Genomic DNA, 18912 nt, shown 5'->3' with positions numbered 1-18912 from the left:
AAGGAGATTGACAAAGTAGACGTAGAGAGGATGTTTCCTCTGGTGGGGCAATCTAGAACGAGAGGTCATAGTTTTAGGATAAGGGGTAGCAGATTTAAAACAGAGATGAGCAGAAATTACTTCTCTCAAAGGGTCCTGAGTCTGTGGAATTCACTACCCCAGAGTGCGGTGGACATTGAGTAAATTTAAGGAGGAGATAGACAGATTTTTAATTAGTAAAGGGTTGAAGGGTTATGGAGAACGGGCAGGATAGTGGAGTTGAGACCGAGATGAGATCAGCCATGATCGTATTAAATGGTGGAGCAGGCTTGAGGGGCTGAATTACCTACTCCTGCTCCTAGTTCTTATGTTTTTTTTTAGAGATACAGCACTAAAACAGGCCCTTCGGCCCAACAAGTCTGTGCCGACCATCAACCACCCATTTATACTAATCCTACATTAATCCCATTACCCTCTCACATCCCCACCTTCCCTACCACCTACCTATAGTAACCTACCTATACTAGGGGCAATTTATAATGGCCAATTTACCTATCAACCTGCAAGTCTTTGGCTGTGGGAGGAAACCGGAAACCCACGCGGTCACAGGAAGAACTTGCAAACTCCACACAGGCCGTACCGAGAATCGAACCCGGGTCACTGGAGCTGTGAGGCTGCGGTGCTAACCATTGCGCCACTGTGTTCTTCACTTCGTTCATGGAGCATCTCTGGAGCTCCTCATGGCCTCTTCTCGAGTTCTGCAATTTTTCCAGGTCTGTCTTTGCAGCTTTCTTTTTTTCAAAGATTTCTGGATGTTGTATGGCAAGAACCGCCACTGTTCACCATATTGTATGTTTGGTTTGTCCAGCTAGAAGAGATTACTGAGTCTTCAGTAAGTTTTAAAAATAACTAAATTATATATTAAGAAACTATGTACAAGTTCATTTTAGCATGTCTAATTCCTCTGATGCTATTCTGCATCATTTCCTTCAACTCTCTCTTTTATGTAATCTCGTACATCATCACAGTGGGAGGGGTTAACTTACACTGTTCCAGACATGAATATTTTCAAACCCTTATCCCACAAGGAAATAGTAGCACACCCTACATAAACTTGACGTCATCCAAATCTATGCTGCTTGTACCCTAACTCACACCAAATTCCAATCACCCATCATCCCTGTGCTTACTGACCTACACTGGTTCCCAGTACAGCAACAACTTGATTTTAAAATTCTCAAGCCCTCTATGGCCTCGCCTCTCCCTAACTCTGTAATCTCATCCACCCCTACCTTTTCCAAGATTCCTGCGCTCCTCCAATTCTGGCCTCTTGAGCAACCCCGATTTAAATTACTCCACCATTGGCACCCATGCCTTCAGATGTCTAGGCCCTAAGCTCTGGAATTCCCTCCCTAAACCTCTTCACCCCTCTCTCCTCTTTTAAAGCACTCCCTAAAACCTACCTCTTTGACCAAGCTTTTGGTCAGCTGTGCTACTATTTCCTTGTGGGATAAGGGTTTGAAAATATTCATGTCTGGAACAGTGTAAATTAACTCCTCCCACTGTGATGATGTACGAGATTACATAAAAGAGAGAGTTGAAGGAAAAGATGCAGAATGGCATCAGAGGAATTAGACATGCTTAAATGAACTTGTACATAGCTTCTTAAAATATAATTTAGTTATTCTTAAAACTTACTGAAGACTCAGTAATCTCTTCTAGCTGGACTAACCAAACATACAATATGGTGAACAGTGGTGGTTCTTGCCATACAACATCCAGAAAACTTTAAAAAAAAGAAAGCTGCAAAGACAGACCTGGAAAAATTGCAGAACTCGAGAAGAGGCCATGAGGAGCTCCAGAGATGCTCCATGGATGAAGTGAAGAACATAAGAACATAAGAAATAGGAGCAGGAATAGGCCATTCGGCCCCTCAAGCCTGGCCCACCATTCAATAAGATCATGGCTGATCTGCCCCAGACCTCAACTCCTCTTTCGTGCCAGCTCCTCAGAGCCCTCAACTCCCCGATATTTCAAAATCTATCTACCTCCTCTTTAAATACTTTCAGTGATCTAGCCTCCACAAATCTCTGGGGTAGAGAATTCCAGACATTCGCCATCCGCTGAGAGAAGTAATTCCTTTGCATCTCAGTTTTAAATGAGTGTCCCCTTATTCTGTAACTATGTTCCCTAGTTTGAGATTCCCCCACTAGTGAAAACATCTTCTCAACATCTACCATGTCAAGCCCCCTCAGAATCTTGTACGTTTCAATAAGGTCACCCCTCATTCTTCTAAACTCTAATGAATAAAGGTCTAACCTGTTTAGCCGTTCTTGATAAGTCAACCCCTTCATCCCAGGAATCAGCCTAGTGAATCTCTTTTGAACTGCCTCCAATGCCAGTATATCGTTTCTTAAATACAGGGACCAAAACTGTACACAGTACTCCAGGTGCAGCCTCACCAACACCCTGTACAGTTGTAACAAGACTTCCCCACTTTTAAATTCCAACCCCCGAGCAATAAAGGTCAAAATTCCATTTGCCTTCTTAATTACTTGCTGCACCTGCATGCTAACTTTTTGTGTTTCATGCACAAGAACACCCAGATCCCTCTGTGCTGCACTTTTTTGGAGTCTCTCTCCATTTAAATAATAGTCTGCCTTTTGATTCTTCCTACCAAAGTACATTACCTCACACTTTCCTACATTAAACTCTATCTGCCAAGTTTTTGCCCACTCACTCAACTTATCTATATCCCCTTGCAGATTCCTTATGACCCATCACAACATGCCCTTCCACCTATTTTTGTATCGTCAGCAAATTTAGATATATTACACTCTGCCCCCTCCTCCAAGTCATTAATATAGATAGTATAGATAAAAGGCTTGGTGAGTCGGGGAGTCAGCTTGCGGAGGCATTCAAGTTGCAGCACAGAAGCGTGGTGGTGTGTGAGAAAAAATCCAGATCCAGTGATCGCAGGCTTCGAGTCAGAGAACCAAGTGACAGTCGGGGAACTGGAGAACAACCCTTAAAAAGATAGAAAATTGTTTTAATGGTGCACGAGGCAGGCAGCATTGGAAAAACCAAATCCCTAGCAAGAGTGGATCCAAGGTTGGCGTCATTACATGTGGTGACCATGAGGCAGCAAAGGAAAAAAAAAGAGTGACTACAAATCCTTGATACTCCAGGGAAATGGTGTGAAGAAAATATAAAAATAATGTTGCAGAGCTGAGTTCAAAAAAATTATTACTTAGTCTAGTGGAGAGATTTCCCAGGGAAAGACGGTGACTGCAGCGGAAGTCAGTGCGAGGCTAAGAAGCATGGGAATACCTCCAGTATTGGAAGAAAGATTTAAACACAGAAAATAAACTACCAAGAAAGCTTAGAAAAGTTTTGGATCTTAACTTTACGCTACCAGAGAGGTTTGGACACATGGAAGGACCAAATCAAACTCAAAACTGGTCACTTTCAGAAAAAGACTTCTGGGGTACAGAATTTCTTCAAAATTAGACAGCCAGTCTGAAGCAGAACAAGTCAACACATTACTTTATTCCAGAAGAGCAATAGCATACGATGTTACTGCAAGACAAAAAATTAATGAGGCATCAGATAAATTTGATGAAGTCTGAAAAGCCTTTGATAATTATTTCAACCTGAGAGGCAACAAGATTCTAGAAAGGGCTAAATTCAACAGAACAGTCCAGAAACCAGGTGAACTGGTAGAAGCTTTTATCAATGACCCTTACAGGCTAGTTGAAGGATGTGAATATGGAGACCTAAAATCCGAATTAATACAAGACCATATTGTAGTAGGTATTGCTGATGAATTCCTTTCAGATTTATTGCAGTCTAAGGGAGACCTCACCCTAGAAAAAACAATACAGCTGGTGAGTCAAGCAGAGGTCCGAAAGCAGAACAGAGCAATCCTGAGAGGTGAAAAAAAACCATGGTTCAGGAAACCTCCAGTGACAATACAGTTACTTAAACACAGGACTGTAAAAGAAGCACCAGAAAAGAAGGTACACTTGGGAGGGAAAGTGCAAGAGGCCATGAAAACCTGCTAGTGCTGTGGCACCAAAAAGACCCACAGGCGCAAACAATGTCCTGCAAATAAAGCATAATGCTTCCACTGCAAGGAAGTTGGGCATTTTGGGAAGACGTGCCAAAGTAAAACTTATACTTTCACAGGTTCTCAAGGAAAAGTCTTCACACATAGAGCTATATTAATGAAGTTGAATAATCTCCATCAGAAGATAAATCAGAAAACTTCCTTGGTGAGATCAATGACCCAAATCATGCATTCTGGACTGCAGATACATATGTAAATGGACATATCACCAACTTTAAACTAGACACTGGTGCAAGTGTAACAGTTTTATCGGACAATGAACCGTGGTTTTCAATGCATTGCCTGTAACCAACAGAAAGTCATTTACATGGTCCAGGAGAGAAAGACTGAAAGTCAAGGGAAAGCTACAGGCAACACACCAGTACAAAGAAAAGCAGATATTGGAAACACTGTATGTCCTACAGAATCAAGAATTTTCTCTTTTAAGCAGGTATAGACTGTAGTCTTATCAGGAAAGTGGAAGAAATTAGACAGCAAGAATCCAGGAGTCACTTCCAAAAAGACTTGCCAAAATTATTTATTGGTCTATGCTGACTTAAGACCGAATATAGTATTACTTTGAGAAAAGATACTAAACCTGTATGTCTTTTCACACCTAGGAAGGTACCACACCCACTAATAAAGCAAGTCTAACTTCAGCTAGAAGAGATGACCAGGATGTCATTTCTCTTCTCATTAAGCCAATAGAGTGGTGATTTGGAATGGCTCCAGTTCCTAAACCTAACGGTATTCTTCGCATTTGTGTAGACTTAATACAACAAGGGAAATTCATCAGATGTCCCCAGTAGATGAAAGCTTGGCAAAGTTATTCAAAAGTACCATGTTCACAAAGCGCAAGGCGAAAAGTGGCTTTTGGCAAGTCCCGTTGGATAAGAAGTCTTGGTTATTGACAACCTTCATCACTCCATTCGGAAGATTTTGTTTTAATGGTTTACCATTCAGTATAACGTCACACCAGAAATATTCCAAAGGACTATGTCAAACATTCTACAGGGCCTTAAAGGAGTAATATGCCATCTCGACGAAATCTTAGTCCATGGCGAATCCGTCGAAGAACACGACCTGAGGGTTAGAGTGGTTTTGAATTGTCTGCATGAAGAAGGCCTGACACTTAATGAAAAGTGTGAATTCTTGTAAACGTCTATTCGTTTCCTAGGGCACATTGTTAGTAGCAAGGGCATAATGGCAGACCAACAAAGGACAAGAGCCATTAGTGAATTCCCAATTCCTACTTCTGTCCAAGATCTTCAAAGATTCCTTGGAATGGTTAATCAGCTGGCAAAATGTCTGCCCAATCTAACACAAGTTACTGAGCACTTAAGACAACTATTAAGGAAAGCTCAAACATGGTATTGGAATGCACATCAGGAATAGGCATTTCAAAGGATCAAGAGAATGCTGATTTCTCCAGATATCTTAGAGCATTATAACACCTCACTACTCACCACAATTGCATCAGACTCCTCATCTACAAGGTATGAGGCAGTTCTTTATCAAGAACAGTCAGATGTATGTAACAGACGGGTTTATTATGCACCTCAAACATTGTCTGAGATGGAGATGAAGTATGCCATTATAGAGAAAGAAGTTCTTGCTCACGTGTGCTTGTGAAAAGTTTTCAGATTATATCATCGGCTTAAAGGTCATCATAGTGACGGACCACAAACCCCTTGTTTCCTTACTTGAGGAAAAGGAACTCGCTAGAATGTCTCCGAGAATCCAGAGATTCTGGTTGAGGCTAATGAGATTCACATATCAAACGGTATATGTACAGGGCAAGCTGCAAATGTCAGCAAATGCATTGTCCACAGCTACTGTTGATCATCCTGCACAACAGGATGTAAACTTCATTGATGAGATTGCGTCATATTCTCAGTTCACAATGGCATCACAATGGCTGGCAAGCTCAAAAAAGCTCCAAGATATTTGTCATGCTCAGATGAAAGATGAGGAATGCATCCATATGTACCAATATTGCATGCAGGGTTGGCCACAGCAGCATCCCAGTGGTAAGGTGATGAAAATCTTCTTTGAATATCGAAAGCACTTTAATATTGTGGATGATTTGCTGGTATATAATGAGAGGCTGTTGATTCCGGTCTCATTCCAGGCAGACATCTTGGAGAAAACACACCAGGGTCACATGAATATCACGAAACGGTGGCCAGGAATATCGAGAGATATAGAAGAAACGGTTTCTGATTGCCAGGTTGCGCAGTGCACAGAGCAGACCAGAGGAGAACAGACCCAATTTCCAAGCAGACTGCGGGAATGTCTGGGGAATGATCTATTCATGTTTAATGGGAAATCCTATCTGATTGTCATTGATTATTTTTCCAAGTGGATTGTAGTTAAACGTTTGTACACAACGACTATTGAGACAGTCATTCGAGCTTTAACTGAGATCTTTGCAACACATGGCAAACCTGACCAGGTTGTTTCCGATGATGGTCCACAATTTGCAAATGACTACTTCACGCATTTTGTGGAAAACTGTGGATTAGTACATCTTATAAGTTCCCCTAGATATCCTCAATCTAATTGAGAAGCTGAAAGAGGAGTCAGAACTATTAAAGCACTGTTAAACAAAAATGAAGATTTCCAAACAGCACTCCTCAACTACAGATCTACTCCATTACTATGTGGATTAGCACCATCAGAACTGTTGATGGGAATGAAGCTCAAAACACAACTTCCCATCCCCCCAAAAAAATTACTTCCAGGGCTAGATGTCCAGGATTATCAGAGAGTTCAAAACAGAGCAAAGTCTTATCAAAATAACAGGAGATATCCAACCAGGAACCTACCCAAGTTGATGGAAAGAGAAAAGGTATGGGTATGAAACTAAGGCAGAGAAGGGGTAATCATCCAGAGCGATGAGAATCAACAGAGATTATATTTAGTACATACTTCAGAAGGTACTATAAGAAGAAACAGAAGAAATTGTATTTCTATTAATCAAAGACGTCAATCAGTCATACATTTGGATGAACCAGATGTTGAACTGTGCTGGAATATAGGTATAATGGGCTTATTTAAAAATTTGGAAATAGTTAGTGTATTATGCCTTTTGGAGTTAGGGATTGAATGGATGATCAATTTTCAAAACTCACTGAAATTCCCCTTTAAGAAGTTAGAAAATTTCAAGGTCCCTGTTATGAACAAGTTGGGAAATCCATTTATGTTTCTGTTGCCAGGGAATTGATAGATAAACACACACATTGAAATATCCTGTGTGACCTCAGTAAGAGGTAGCAATAAACTTAATTAGTTTATGGGGTTGTTGATGCAGACAAATCGGCCCCAGAGGTTGCTTTAAGGTACCATGAAAATGGCAATTATAGAAAATGGACTTACAGGAATACGAGGTCACGTAAACACAATTACAAACATTTTGACCAGATAAAGGCTTACAGAAAAACAGGGGGTATCCAGTAAAACATTAGGTGGAGAGTTAGTTCATGATACTGTCAAATATGGATTTTAAAAGGAACACAGGAAGGTCACATAAATGCTGGAAGTCAGATGACACTTTAGAAATAGTATAAAGATGAGAGGTTTTGAAAGCAAAGTTTAGGGGTGTTGTATCCTCAAACAACACTTCTCATCCCAGGGCTTGTTTGGAGGATTTAAGGTAAAAGTATACTTTAAATTTTGATGAATATTCTGGATATTCTAAGATAATTTTGCTGTAACATTAATAAGGTTAAACTTTTGGATTATATGTTAGAAATTAGAATGTGTGTTACATCTCTCAGTAATATTTGATATTGTGATATACTTATCCACTTAAGAAGTTTATTGCATGTTAAATTATTTAATAAATCTATAAAAGTTAGTAAATTGTCTCATGTAGCATTCTGTATACAACTACAGGAACCCCCCTCTCTGTGTCTCTTTAAGTGGAGAGATGCGTATTGAAGAGAGTTTCCCAGGCCCTTATAATATCTGGGATATTTATGACTTAGCCATAAATATTAAAAATAGGCTATCCAAAAGATGGTAATATTCTCTGTTAGTTTTCTTTCTTTGAGGGAAAGCTAGTACAATTCTTTGAACCCAAATAAGTGTCTGAGAATTTTTTTGGTTTGAACTTGATTAAAGGAGATTTATAGGGATGTACTCCTGATTTGGTTTAGTCCCTATAAGGGGTTAAAGTCATAAATCACTTCAGAATCTGAAATTCAGAAAGCCGTCCAAATCAAGAAACAAGAGTTCAGAGAAAGACTACTGATCTTCCAAGTCTGACAACAACACGATCCGGGAGAGTTGCAAAGCCTCCTGATAGATTGAATCTGTGATGTCAGAGACTTGGGGGGAGAAGGGGTAGTATGTAAAAGTAAAAAAAAAATGTATATAGAAAGAAATGGACAAAGACTTGCAGGATATGTAGTATAAGGGTTTGAAAGGGTTAATGTCCGGGACGGTATGAGTAACACCTCCCATTATGTTGATGTAAGAGACCACATGAAAGAGAGACTTGAAGGAGATGATGCAGCATGGCTTCAGAAGAGTTAGACATGCTTAAATGAAATTGTACACAGTTTCTCAATATATAATAGTTATTCTTAAAACTTACCGAAGATTCAATAATCTCTCCTAGACTAGCTAGACTAACCAAACATACAACACTTCTTATGTGGTCCAATGCCAAATTTTGTTTGATAACACTCCTGTGAAGCACCTTGGGACATTTTGCAATGTTAAAGGTGGTAAAGAGGAGGGAGGCAGTAATCAGGGTTGAACAGTAGCCAGCAGAGGTCCTTGGTTTTAATGTGGATTTGGAAGGTGTAGTCCTGCACTTCCCGGCTCAACATTCAGGTAAGTCTTTTTTAAACATAACCTTTTGGTGGCGATTAGGCCACATGTAGACCTGAATTTCCTGAATACAGCTGGTCCGGCAGCCCAATTTTACAAAGGGGCCTCAAATAGGTTTCAGGCACCTTATTTGCATATGCAAAGGGAATAATGCCTTTTTCAGGTGCGGGCCCTGGATGTCTCTTTTGATGTTTATACAAATGTGGTGCATGATGCATCACCAGTATGGAATGTGCGTGCACATACCACCCACCACATTGGACTCTTTGGCACCCTTTATATGCCTGTAAAGTAGGTGCAGCATCATTGAATTTCTACGCCATTATATTTTGGGTATGAGGAAAAATGAAGTATCATGGTAGTTCCAGTGCGGCAGTGTAATTGGCCATGAGGAGATATATGTGTAGCCCAGAATGCACTGCCTCCGATTTTCCAAGAGAAAGCAATTGTCCTTGACTGAGAGGATCCAAAAACGACCCCATGTTCTCCCAGTCAAGGTCACACTTTGACTGAATTTTTAGGTTGATCCATTTAGAGTATAGCTTGCTCTTGTCAGGTCAAATCTGACTACTATGTGCAGTGTATCCTACCTCTGTGATATTGTAGCCTTCAGCTTTGGGAGCAGCAACACAAACAATCAGATTATTCCTCTTTTCCCAATCCGCTCCACATTCCGACTTTTATTGTCAAGTGTATAAAGACCAAATCTCAAGTGCGATATTATCCACACGGTATTTCTGAAACATTAATGTGGATTTAAATGCCTTTACTACTTTGGGTATCGTCAACCATTCCTGTTTTTCATGTTTTTTTTTCAAAAGATGCAGTAGAAAGAGAAACAATTTACTTTAACATGCGCCTTTTACATCCTCAGCATGTCTCAAAACACAATACAGTCAGTGAATTACTCTTGAAATAATTGTTGTTTTATCAGCAAGCGCAACAGTCAATTTGTACACAGCAAGGCCCCATAAACAGCTGAAAGATATCCTAAATTAATCTCCTTTTCAGTGGTGTTGGTTGAACGATTAATGTAGGCCAGGACACAGGGAATTCTTTGAATAGTGCCATGGTATCTTTTAACTCCACCAAAACAGGCAGGTGAGGCCTTGGTTTAAGGTCTTATCCAAAAGACAGCATAGTCACCAATGCAGCATTCCCTCTGTACCGTACTGATGTGTCAACCCAGCCTTTGTGCTCACAACACTTGGGATTTGAACCTGTATCTTTCTAGCTGAGAGGCAAGTGTATAATTGTTGGATTGTTGGGCGAAGCTGTCACATTCTCTTTAAAGAAGATGACGAGAAGAAACAGGTTTTGTAATCAGAGAGGAAGCTGCATGAAAATCAAGAGAGCAATTGTGAGAAACGTTCCTTTGAGCCATATTCTGATGCAGAGCGGGTGCATGATAAGACAAAATTAATGGGAGATCTCCAGACTTATAGGACTGTAAGGAACATTTTACATTTGTATTCTTGTTAATTATTAATTTTGATTTCTATTTTTGTCATTGTTTTATTTGTGGGATTTTAAAGACCGGATTTTCAAATGCTGTCGGGGTTGGGACCCAGTGTGGGCGCAATTTAAAAATCGCAGTCCCGGAGGTCTTCTCTGGATTCTGGATGTCCCCAAGACAGTCTGCAAAATTCAAAGTGCTGGGGGTGGGGGGAGAAAATGAGGAACCCACTCACCTCCAATTAAAGGCCCATTAAACTCCTTTAACAGCTTGTCAAAGGGCCAAGGAGGTCAGCGCTGCAATTTTTAGTAGAGGTTTGTTAGTGCACAGCTGTCGGGTTCGCTGCGGGGGCGAAGAATTCTTTTTTTTTAATGATTAGAATTATCAGGCCCTCCGGTATCCTGCACTGGAACATGCTCTGTTTTGGCAATTTCCACTCATCCCTCTATTCTGCTGGCCCTCTGAGGAGCGGCCTGCTCTCGTCGGCATGGCAACAGCAGGCCCATCATGGCTGCCGCTTGCCTTTGCTGCTGGCGCCAGGCAGGCAGCTCCTACCTTCTGAAGGCACTCAACGCCACTAATTTGGCATCGAGCTTGCCTCCTGCCCAATTAGGGCATTACCATTTAAAAATAGCGTCGCTTGAGCGACGCAGTGGAAGTGCGGGGTCAGGACCTGGAATCCATCCGGGCGTTAGATTCCCTACCCTGCTTTGAAAATCCAGCCCAAAATGCTCTTAGTGCATCTATATAAAGAAAACCTTTATACTGTAGGATGATCACAAGAGTTCTAATTAATTAACTGTTTTGTTTTCATATGGGATTTCATTAGACATTAATTTTAATTATTAATTGGGTTAATGTGTTTTAAGATGTGGTTTTTGTGTGGTTGAAATGAAATAAGAGTGGCCTATTGGTAACTGAAAGTAAATTAATTGTGATATCATTTCAAGTGAGTTCCTCTTCCCACAACACCTGACACTCTCCTCCTGGCAAGATTTAACTGCTAGCAGGTTTACCACGAATAATTTATAAGTATAAACTTTATCTTGCGGGAGAGGGGGAAGGGATTTAATGTAGCCACAGCCACTCTAATTGTGTAAAGGACTTTGAAATGATTTTTCTGTGAGTGGTGATACAAAAATGTATTTTTTATTATCAGTATTATTGTTAAAAATATTTAAAATGCACAAAATACCTTCCTTGGTAAAGGTCAATTGATGCAATTTAGTGTGGGTAAGTATGGGGTAATACTTTTTGGGAGGAAAAGCAAGGAACTGGAGTATACATTAAATGGAAAGAAGCTGAAGGGTGTGGATGAACAGAGATATCTGAGGATTCAAATACATAAAGCACTGAATGCACGAGTGCATGTAGATAAAGTCATTAAAAAGGGGCATAGACTAGAGGAGGTGATGACAAATTTGTACAAAGCAATGGTTCAGTCATAGCTACTGTGCGCAGTTTTAGATGCCCATTAAAGTGGGGACAGAGACCACACAGCATAGATTTACCAGGATGATCGCAAGGATGGGAAACTATAGCTATGAGGAGAAACCTGAGATACTGAGATTGTTTCCATTGAAGCAGTAAGAGAAGATTAAATTAGGATTTTAAAATTATGAAGAGTTTTGATCGGGTGAATACCTGTTTGGGGAGTAAGTGATAAGGGGCCATCAATTTAATATTGTTACTAAGAGTGAGAAGAGAGGTTTCGAGATATTTCTTTACACAGTGGGTTGTTGCAGCATGAAATGCTTTGTATTGGAATGGTTGATTCGGACACCATTGTATTTTTAAAGGAGAAACTAAGTAATATTTGAAGCAGAGGAGGATAGAGGACTCTGGCGAGTGAACAAAGCAGTGGTCTTGATTTTGGATTGATCCAGTAAGAAACCAGCACTTACACAATAGGCTAAATTGCCTCCTTCAGTGCTGAAAACCTCTATGGTTTCACGGTCCTCACCTTCTACCCTCAGTTGTCCAGCCCCAGTTACAGTCTGTGCATCACTCTGTGCTCTCCCCTCTGATTCACTTTTTAATGCTGCATGAAAGGGAAAGGCTGACGACACAAATGATAAAGTGCTGGCAGGGCCTGCATCAGAAGAGTCCGGTAGACTTTTTTTCCTCTTGTTTCTTCTTGGTGTTGCACATCTAGTAGAGGAAAAGAAGATCATTTTAAAAAATGGATTGCAAAGGAGCAAAATACACAAGAGACTTTCAGCACAAGGATTGGCACCGGGGCTTTTATGACCTAATTTGCTGACAGGTTATGTGTGGTGCAGTAGCACGAAAAGGAAGAAAAGCAGAATGTCATGATAACCAGTTAGTCCCTGTCCTCTAGTTTCCTGACTCCAAAACCTTCCATTGTCTGCCTCCCAAGGCATTTCAGTGTTTCCTTCTCATAGGGAGTGATAGGCAGGAGGTCCACCATCTGTGACTGATCTCTCCCTTAGGTTATGTACTGTCTTTTTTAAGGAGAATGCAGTCAATATGAATGTCCTCTAATCGCCATGTAAGGCAATCGAACCCAGATATCAGCAGGCAAACTATAACAGGGATGGTAACTGGTACAAGACACAAGCAGGTACTCATCATGTCAGGATTTTGGTGGAGCCCATTTATATAAGGCTTCATTTGCAAGTGAAGGCTGGGGATGGTCAGGTGTGAAGGGTCCTGTGGTACCTCATGGACATTAATGTTAAGCTCTTGCAGCACTTCAGTGCAGTGAGGAGAAGGTCATTGTTAACTGTCAAACATGCTTAGTAAGGTGTGGCACCCTACTCTTAATCCTGCAGCAGAATCAGTCAGCCTGTTTCCATATTGTAATTTCTATGTAATCTCTCGGACCCCTCCCTCCAGTGGTGAGCTCCCAATCACAGAATCATACATAAGGCACAGAAGGATATCATTTGGCCCATTGTGCCTGGCCATGCTATGTCAGGAGCCTAGCTCCATTAATCGAATTGGGCAAATCCTAGAATATTCACTTGGGTTGGCATCAGCTCACTAAGCCCATCCCTCACACTTCTAGAGCCAAGGCTGCCAGAAATGAAATTCTGACCTAGAGAGAGTCCACAGGATGACTAGTGTGAGACAAATGTCACCTTGCTGATGCTCTTCTGTGGTTAGGCCTGAGTCACACTGGGGCAGACTAAAGGGACCTTCATGTCATATGTGACCTCCTCAGAATCCTTGAGGCTGAAACTGAGTTCTTGAAATGGAAAGTGTTCCTTTTCCCAGCACCCAATTCTTTCACCTTGATGAGCAGTAACATCCTCAAAAAATAAATTCTGGTGTTCGTCGGTCATACAAGGAGCAGCCAAAACCTGGAGGAAGATTCCTTCTGTTTGCTAGACCTCTGTAGAGAAGTCACAAATGGATTTACAATGTCAGTACAAATAGTGAATAAAGTATATCTTCTTTCTTTCCTCCTTCCTTCCCCGTGAATATTCCATATCCCAAACAATATTGTGGTACTGAATAACTCCCATTTCAACACTTTTAAATATTTACATTTTCTACATTGAAGAATATTAAAAATCATTTTATTTACACTGGCACAGGGCCAGATTGCAGAGAAGGCCTCGGGCTAAATCAGGTTTTTGCATGCTCTTAGTGATTTGCTTCAATGTTCAGCAGGCAAGTTCTTTGTGCATACAAACCCCGTAAAAATATTTTAGCTGAACTTAAAAAATCTTCAAAATTAAACAGGATATATATTTGGTAAGTTATTTTAATTAATATTAAAAAGCATATCCCCACTATTGAGAAAAGAAACTAGATTGCCTGCATACCAAGCATATGCTGATTAAAATGAGTATACTGAGAATAATGTATCCTTTCCCACCCACCCGAAGGCAGTTCATGACTCGGTGTCCACCTGTCCTCCCCAAGGCAATCTGACTGAGATCACAAATCAGCAGATGGATGAATCAAATGTACTTTCTTCTCTATTGCTCATGACCATGTATTGGATTTCCAAATGCTTCCTGGCACCTCACCACCCACGAGTTATGATTCTCAGACACAACTGGGCATGGGTTGCACAAATACCAGTGAGGCAAAGGAACAGCAATAAACTCGGTTCTGATAAAGGGTCGCAAATCTGAAACGTTAGCTCTATTTCTCTCTCCACAGATGCTGCCAGACCTGCAGAGTATTTCCAGCACTTTCTGTTCTCATTTCAGAGTTCCAGCATCTGCAGTATTTAGCTCTTATTTTAGCAATAAACATTCCCTCTGCTTGTGGCACTTTGTTATACAACAAGCACATTTTCAATCAAATCAGATTTCCATTTTCATTTGCTACAATTGATTTGACCCTAATTGTACGATTTATGGACCAGTTAAAGCAAATGAATTTGCATTCAGGCAATATAATATAAATCATGATTAACCAGTTTTACTTTGTTATTCGCATCATTAATCCCAATACTTGGTATGCATCACTGTGATGGATTTCAGAAAATACTTTGCAAGTAGCAAGTTTTACTTTACATATTTTTTTTCAACAAGAATTCTTTACTGTGAAAAGTTCAAAATAGACGGCGAGAATTGTCCTGCAGGCCAAAGATCTATTGAGGCAAATTGGGGTATCCAACCTAATGACAGTCTTTGAATTCAGCATAATTAAACCTTCTGGCAAATGAGAAAATGTTGCTGTGTTTCTTAAAATATGTGTTTGGCTTGTAGATACATTTAGGTTTTACCACCTGCTGGTTGTTCTTTGTGATTAACCCAGTGAATGTACTTGCAGAAAATGAAGTACTATCTTGAGCTGAATTTTATGGACCCCCGAGACAAGCTAGGTAACAGGGGGGCCCATAGGATTGTGACAAGAGACAAGATGACCTGTCGCCTTCCCGTCACTCCACAATTTGTTGGGGGCGGATTAGGCCAACGTCAGCCTTCCCATCCAGAGGCCACTTGAGGGCCTTAAGAGGACTATTAACAGCCACTTAAGGGCCTGTTCCCCCCCGTCCAGGAAAACAAGGTGACCTCCCTGCTGGCTTGGGGGGTGGGGGGGCCCTCCTCCGTGGGCAAACTGTGGCCCACGGAGGGCATCCACCAGTAATCAAACCACCTTGCCCTGTACTAAATGCCCACCCTATCCCCTTCGTTGGGGCCTGCTGGACTGTTCCCTGTGACCCTGCCTCACTCGCCTGAGGTCCGGGTCTTCAGCGCTGTGCCTAGGTCCAATGCCTTTGCAGTATCAGCAGTGACCACCACTTCCAGTGGCGCTGCTGGTCCTGTGATTGGCCAGCAGCTCTTGGAGATAGGATCCCTGACTTTAACTGTTAATTGCCCGGGCGCCTTAAAATGGCACTGGGGTGGGGGTGGGGGGCTTCCAAATGGCCATGGCATAGCTCTCCCCTCCTTTTTGGCCTGGCACCAGGAACCCCACCAGCACCACAAGATTCAACCAAACTGGTTTCTGAGCTAGATCTGTCCAATGTTTTCTTTACAATAAATAGTATTTGTAGTTTGCAAGAGCTGCTATAATTTTTAACACCCCCCTCACTGTCTCTGGTTTTTTAAATGTTAATGTTGTTGACAGAGTTGAAGCAAATATTAATGTTACAGCCACCATAATGTGAGGAAAATAGTGGGAGACACTATTAATGAATTACTCGGTTGCATCGGTAAATACAGCAGCCAATTTGCTATAAACTAAACACTTCAGATGTAATTTTAAATATAAAAAATGAAGAGATTAGTAATTTTCCTTGCCCTGCTGCTCCCTCCACCTCATTCCCTCTTTGTGCTTTTTTGAATGTTGTTTGCTTCTTTTTTAAGGAAAGTTGTCTTTTATAACTTTGACATCTTTGACTTATCTTCTTGTTCCAGACTCCTGCTGTCATTTGTGGAGGTTGGTGATGGGGAGGCAATCATTAAAAAATGGATTTTCAGAGGCTGAAAATGGATTTGAAGACTGATCATTCAGCCAATCAAAAACTCAGAATGTAAAGGTCATCATGGCTGCATCTGTTGCATCATGGAATTTACCAAATTGCATTGTAAGGCGTTCTACTGAACAAGTCTACTTTCTCAGATAAGTATAACTCTAGAATGGGAATGTAAGGGTTAATAATACAGAACACTGTTTAAACATTGTTGATCCTGCACAAAGGCAAGTAGTTTCCAATTTCATGGCCTGCCGTCTTTCCTTTTTTGTTCAAGATTGTGACTTTCAACATTTAATGATTAGGAAGGTTGGGAATGGCTCACCTCTTTACTGTTCCCATGGAATTCCAGTATTAGAGCCTGGATTCCTTTTCAAGGTAAAGCAACTCCTGTTAATGTGGAATTTCATTCACTTTATTGTGAATGCTGCCTCTTAATGGGTGAGTAGAAATTTTAGCCACAAAGGATGTACTACCCTTCTGATTCAACAGCTCATCTCAAATCCTCCCTCCCCCAGATTTCAAGAAGAACTCATAAAGTGAAATGTTGGGGGAAACAAAAGTCCTACTACTGGACACAGCAGATAGGGATCCCGACAGTCTGTTCCAAACTGTCCTCCCAAAGATTAATTTAAAAAGGTCATGTTGTATTTGCATATAAGCAGCCAACTTTGATGCTTTGATTCCAGCAGTTTGTTGGCAACTTGCTAAAAAGTAAATGCTAAACTGAAGAATCTTTCTGTGTGATAAATAGGAGATATTTAGGACCTGGTTTCACTTTAACTGAAAGCCTACAAGACAAATATGATTTTCACTGTGTGGGAGTGGGTGTGACTGGGATGTACCTAACCAACAGTAGTAATCTCCACCCTGTACTGTCATTATTTCAGAATAACTACCAGGAATTGCAGAGCGGATCCTGGGGCAAAACCTTGATGACAGTAAGAATAATTACAGTGGAGACAATACTGCATGGCCTCACCTGAACTATCAATTTCTCATGTGATATTCTGGTGACACATTTATAGGTTAAGAACCAGCCACACATATCACCTAAAAGAATCAAGATGTGAATTTCTAGACCACTATATAGGACACCAACTAAATGTTAAATACCTCGAGTCTACTCACTGTGTTGAAGATATTTTTTTAAAGCCATTTATTGAAAGTCACTTGCAGCATCAGCATTTACTGTCCATCTCTAATTTCCCTTCAGAATGTGGTGGTGAGCCACCTTCTTGAACAGAACTGAGTGGCTTGCTGGGCCATTTTAGAGCGCAGTTAAGAGTCAACACATTGCTGTGGGTCTGGAGTCACAGCAAATATCCTTCCCTAAAGCACGCTAGTGAACCAGGTGGGTTTTTACAACAATCCAGTAATTTCATGGCTACCATTACTGATACTAGATTTTTATTCCAGATGTATTTAATTAATTGAATTTAAATTCCACAGCATTCCTGGTGGGATTTGAAATCATGTCTATTGGATCATTAGTCCAGGCCAACATATTATAACAACTATGCTACCGCATCTCCGACAATTACTATTGGAAGTGCCTGGAATAGTCAAAATCTTCTCATAGAAGTCATTTATTGTCACTTAATAATTAACACATATACAGATAAAAGGACAGAAGTGCATCTATGCTCACATGTGACAATGTTTAATGAAACAATATCTTTGCGTGTGAGCAAGAATATAAACAACGCTTAAATAGCTCTTCTCCGAACTTACCCCTTTAAATAAATAATTCCCTTTGTGGCTTTTAAAAGTAATCTGTGACATTTAAATATATTCCACAAATCATAATATTCTTGGAATAAACTACAATAATTGTGCTTTAAATATGATATAAATAATACATTGACAGCACGTTATTCATCAAAATGTCACAAATGCTAAGCATTGGAATGCTACATATAAATCAATAGTACCTAGGTTCTGTGACAAACTCAGACAAATTGTTGTATATTAATTGTGTTTAATTGTATGCAGGTGGCGGGTATTAACTGGGGATTCACTTGTGTTCCTATAAATAGATACAGACTGAAACCGTGATTGTTGGATTAGGAGGTGTAGGCTTGTAATGTATAACTCTGTAAATAAATGCTTATAAAAGTGTGTTAAGATTGGCTGCAGTTCTATCCTTCACCAACTGGTTTTCTGGAGTATAACAACTGTCTCAAACATGAAGTATTCTTCCTTTCAGGTGTTAAGGAATGCAAACTCCAGCAGCTGATGGGGACTAATGCCCCTCCAGATCCTTCTTCCCCCTCACTTCCCTCTGACCTCACCTCTTCTGATCTGACACCTTGCATGTATTCACTACACCCTCTGACCTTCCCCTCTCTGATGCTGAATGTTCTGTACTCAGCAAAGGACGCCGTTTTATACCCTTACGCCCCCACCTCAATGAGTTTCGCACTCGGCATGAAGTTGAGCTCGTCTTCCATCGCCTTCGCCTCCAGGCTCACTTCTTTGACCACGAGTCCTCCCCCCGACTAGCAGACCCATTCACCCGCCTCCAGCATTCTCCCTCCACCTGGACCCCTCCCTCTGGCCTCTTACCCACTCCTGATCTTTTTATTGAAAACTGTCGGTGAGACATCGGCCATCTCAATTTCTCTG

General features: G+C 40.8%; 1 long non-coding RNA gene across 2 annotated transcripts in view; it reads left to right on the top strand.

Annotated features, from left to right (window-relative positions):
• The window catches only part of LOC137346958 (uncharacterized), a 61112-nt gene extending 42707 nt beyond the window's left edge, over positions 1–18405 (top strand). For both annotated transcript variants that reach the window (XR_010968835.1, XR_010968836.1), the window contains exon 3: positions 16229–18405. This is a non-coding gene — a long non-coding RNA (uncharacterized lncRNA). The remainder of the gene's footprint in view (positions 1–16228) is intronic.
• The last annotated feature ends 507 nt before the right edge of the window (positions 18406–18912 follow it).

Source organism: Heterodontus francisci, chromosome 31, assembly GCF_036365525.1.
Source record: "Heterodontus francisci isolate sHetFra1 chromosome 31, sHetFra1.hap1, whole genome shotgun sequence".
In the NCBI taxonomy this organism is placed as follows: Eukaryota; Metazoa; Chordata; class Chondrichthyes; order Heterodontiformes; family Heterodontidae; genus Heterodontus; species Heterodontus francisci.
The sequence above is the reverse complement of the archived record's forward strand: the minus strand, read 5'-3'. Positions and strand labels throughout refer to the sequence as shown.